Here is a 5198-nt window from a genome sequence, read left to right as displayed (position 1 = left end):
GTTGGTTGCAATTTCAATTGAATCCTCCAGAAATGACAGAACAAATATTGCGACAAATAGTGGTTAAACTCAAATATACTAATTGATTAAAAAAAATTATTTTTTGAGAAAATGTTTAAAAAAAAGGTATAATCTTCGTAAATGATATTATCGGTAGGACTGGTGGAGTTGTCGCACATGCAACTAACAAAAACATATGAAAATGTCTACTCTTCCCAAAATTACAACCAAATAATTGCAGCATTACCGCAAAAATGGAAGAGGAAAGTGGAAGGAGGAAAAAGTAAGGAACTTGTCTGTCGGCCTTGCATTAAAGAACATAATTGGTTAAAGAAAATTGTGATAAATAAAAAAGTTTGCCAGTTTCATTTAAGGACCAAAAGATTGACAGCCGTCCCATGTAGATTGCAAAATAGTTGGGAAGAGATTTTTGACGTACAGATTCCATGGCATAGTGTTTATGAACTGATACGCAAAACGACGCCGGATTCAAAACGTTTTTCAAAAATGTTTTCACTTTAAATTATGATATCAAATTCTTGCTATCAATAGAATGCTACAGTGGGGAAAAAAAGTATTTAGTCAGCCACCAATTGTGCAAGTTCTCCCACTTAAAAAGATGAGAGGCCTGCAATTTTCATCATAGGTACACGTCAACTATGACAGACAAAATGAGAAAAGAAAATCCAGAAAATCACATTGTAGGATTTTTAATGAATTTATTTGCAAATTATGGTGGAAAATAAGTATTTGGTCAATAACAAAAGTTTCTCAATACTTTGTTATATACCCTTTGTTGGCAATGACACAGGTCAAACGTTTTCTGTAAGTCTTCACAAGGTTTTCACACACTGTTGCTGATATTTTGGCCCATTCCTCCATGCAGATCTCCTCTAGAGCAGTGATGTTTTGGGGCTGTCGCTGGGCAACACGGACTTTCAACTCCCTCCAAAGATTTTCTATGGGGTTGAGATCTGGAGACTGGCTAGGCCACTCCAGGACCTTGAAATGCTTCTTACGAAGCCACTCCTTCGTTGCCCGGGCGGTGTGTTTGGGATCATTGTCATGCTGAAAGACCCAGCCACGTTTCATCTTCAATGCCCTTGCTGATGGAAGGAGGTTTTCACTCAAAATCTCACGATACATGGCCCCATTCATTCTTTCCTTTACACGGATCAGTCGTCCTGGTCCCTTTGCAGAAAAACAGCCCCAAAGCATGATGTTTCCACCCCCATGCTTCACAGTAGGTATGGTGTTCTTTGGATGCAACTCAGCATTCTTTGTCCTCCAAACACGACGAGTTGCGTTTTTACCAAAAAGTTATATTTTGGTTTCATCTGACCATATGACATTCTCCCAATCCTCTTCTGGATCATCCAAATGCACTCTAGCAAACTTCAGACGGGCCTGGACATGTACTGGCTTAAGCAGGGGGACACGTCTGGCACTGCAGGATTTGAGTCCCTGGCAGCGTAGTGTGTTACTGATGGTAGGCTTTGTTACTTTGGTCCCAGCTCTCTGCAGGTCATTCACTAGGTCCCCCCGTGTGGTTCTGGGATTTTTGCTCACCGTTCTTGTGATCATTTTGACCCCACGGGGTGAGATCTTGCGTGGAGCCCCAGATCGAGGGAGATTATCAGTGGTCTTGTATGTCTTCCGTTTCCTAATAATTGCTCCCACAGTTGATTTCTTCAAACCAAGCTGCTTAGCTATTGCAGATTCAGTCTTCCCAGCCTGGTGCAGGTCTACAATTTTGTTTCTGGTGTCCTTTGACAGCTCTTTGGTCTTGGCCATAGTGGAGTTTGGAGTGTGACTGTTTGAGGTTGTGTAGTGTCTTAGAGTCTGTGATGTGCTGACCTTTGCAAAAAATGTGTTAGAGGAAATTTGGCTCTAGGATTTTGCTGATGTTGCAAAGTGGGGTAACAGATGAACTTTACTCTACTTTGCTGAAACATCTGGAAAGCATTACTAAAGTTCATGGAAAGATGATATGGGGAGAGATGTGAAAAAGACCAGGGATTGGATTTTAGAATCACACCATATTACGTCATAAATGATATAAAACCATGTCTTGAACAATAGGAGGGAGGAATAGCGAATTACAGAATTTGGCTCTTGCTGTTCTCAAGATATCTGCAGGTATCTGTAAATTCGATGCTGAATACCCTTTGTTATAATAAACCTTTATAAACAAAGTACAGTGTCGGCGGACTCCTTATCACCACAGCATGGATCAGCAAAGGTGTGTCTTTTAGACACTACATTTAATGGCGACGAGGTTGTTTTATTTTTATTTTTTTTGGGTCGTGCTACATCTTTTCTCAGCATTCCATTCCTGGGCTACAAAGTGACTCCCGCTCAAGAAGCCGGCAAATAAGGTGAGCTTTTTTTCACTAATATTGGGCGCTGGCCGTTTTGTGAGTCCAGAGAGTGTGTGCGTTCAAGATGTACCGTCAAAGAATCTGTGCGTGCGCTTTGCTGCTTTTTTTTTTTTGCTGTGTGATAGGAATTCCGTTCTAAATTTTCTAAATTAGTTTGCGTTGAGAACAACGCAAAAAGTGGGGAGTGTCTATAGGGCACACCGATAGGACACATATTTTGCCTTGGAAAAAGTGTGAGAGAGTGTCCAGGAAAGGCATGAAGGAATAAAAGACAGTATACTTTAGGACGCCGTTAATTTAAGGAAGCCCTTGAAAAAACAAGGCATCAATATGATGGCCATAAATCTTGATAGTTATTAGATTAACTCTCAAGTCAGTTCTGGGAACTGCAGGTTTAAGACAATATGTTCAATTGTATGTTTACCGATCAGAAATCTATTTGACGAAATGTTTGTCTGACGTAATCCTCTCTTTTGAATGTCTAAAACCTGAAGGTAGCAGAAATTTAGCAAAAGGAATATAAAGAAAATTAGGAACGGCGGTAAGCATGCTTTGTATGAACGGATGCATTCCTCTTGAACTGTGTGTGTGAGAGAAGGACAGCCTATGTCTCTCTGTGTGTGTGTGAAACAGAGAGAGGGGGGGCTGCGTCTCTGATTACTTCCAGCTGTGTGTCGACTAAGGCTCTGACAACAGGGATTTTACTCTTTTGTAAGGAAATATGTTAGTTAAGGTCAAAAATCTTATGAGTCTCTAGAAAAAGAGAATGTTTACTTACTAATCATGAGCCTACAGGGAGGACTTTTTAAGAGTGTATAGAGATGTTTTGTAATTGATAACAGCATAACTATCAATCTGCAAATTAGGATAAGTGAAAGATAACATAACTTGGAAGTGGGATTTGTGTTCTGCGTTCTGTGTGTTTCGTGTTCGTATGTGAGTTCTGTAGAGTCTTGTTATTGTCTATGGGAGGAGAGAACGGAGCAACAGCGGGTCTGTCTGTTCCTTTCACTCTGAAATCACATTGGTGACTGAACTGCGCACGCGTAGGATTTTATGAGTTTAGCCACTCCCCTGCACTGAACTGATGGGAGAGTCAGTCTCAGAGCAGACAAAAAGAAAAAGGGAGGGGGAATCTTGCACACAAGTGAAATGTTCTGTTGAATTAACTGTTGCTTGACTGTAAAACTGTTTGGTTGATAATCGGTTGAGTTGGTGAATGAGAGATATATTGACGGATTAAAAATAATAATAATAAAATAAATGAATAAAATAAAATGTTATTGAGCTATTTATAATATTCCTGAGTTAAGCTGTTTGCTTATTTCTTAGCGTGAATGTGAAAAAAAATAATAATATATATATATATATATATATATATATATATATATATATATATATATATATATATATAAATAATAATGAACTAAATTCTTGTTTGTTCTTTTGTCTTTCTGTCATATGAGAGACGAGAAGGAGGAGACAGAGAGAGAGAGAGAGGAGGTGCTAACATCAGCTGGCATCGATGACAACCACCCAGCCAAATTAAGGCCAGTACTGTACTTATCCACAAAACCTACTTTCCCTTACAGGATTTAATTGATACATTGTGTCTACATAGAATTTTTCGTGTTGTGACCATTTCGCAGGAACTTGGCAACAGACTGATGAATTGATGTAATTGATAATTGCACATTAGAGTTTTTGTCAATGACTTGTTTTGATTAGAGTTGTGTTGGAAATCCAGCATTGACATTATTCTGTAAAATTAAGGTAATTAGGTGCTTATTAAGCAATTGGGTTGTGAGTAGTTGTGGGTAGTGTTGCTGGTACAGGTCTTTTATTTTTGAATTGCTCTGGAGTTGACTACTTTCCTTTACTCTTCCTCATCGGATGTGGTAAGACTGCCACTAATCAATAATTTGGTAAAATAAAATTCACAGAATAATTGATTGGTTGATTGATTGATTTGATTAGTAATTGATTGATTGATTTGATTAGTAATTGATTGATTTATTTGATTGATTAGTTGATTGATTGGATTAGTTGATTGGTTGATTGATTTCATTGATTAGTTGATTGATTGGATTAGTTGATTAATTGATTGATTGGATTAGTTGATTGATTGATTTGATTAGTAATTGATTGATTGATTGATTGGTAATTGATTGATTGATTGATTAGTTGATTGATTGGATTAGTTGATTAATTGATTGATTGGATTAGTTGATTGATTGATTTGATTAGTAATTGATTGATTGATTGATTAGTAATTGATTGATTGATTGATTAGTTGATTGATTGGATTAGTTGATTGATTCATTGATTTAATTGGTTAATTGATTGCTTATTTTTTAATTTAAAAAAAAAAAAAAAAAAAAAGGAGGGAAACAAGAGGGAAACACATAACATAGTCATTACAATGGGGAAAAATGACATCAAAACTACAAAAGCAATTACTCCTCTTCATGTAGTACAGAATAGTAATCCTCTAGTTAATGGTATAGCAAAATTATCTGAAAAATGGAATAAACGTTGGCCTGACATTGAACAACCATGGCCAGTGGAAGGGACTCTTAACCCAGACGTCATCAAGATAATGCAAGTGCTTGTATCCACGTATAAGGCAGATCAAAAGAAGGGGAAGACAGGAAAACTTCGTAAAGAAAAAAGACAAAGAGAGCTGGGTGTTCTTAAGCTGTTTGAAAATGAAGGACAAAAACTGATAAAAGATACAAAAGATAAGAGAGACAGAGGTACAGAGAAAATGGCCAAAGAGGTGAAGGTGACAGAAAAACTAATTGCAGAAGTCAATAC

Source organism: Coregonus lavaretus (genome assembly GCF_964263955.1).
Source record: "Coregonus lavaretus genome assembly, chromosome: 23".
In the NCBI taxonomy this organism is placed as follows: Eukaryota; Metazoa; Chordata; class Actinopteri; order Salmoniformes; family Salmonidae; genus Coregonus; species Coregonus lavaretus.
Note: the sequence above shows the minus strand (reverse complement) of the source record.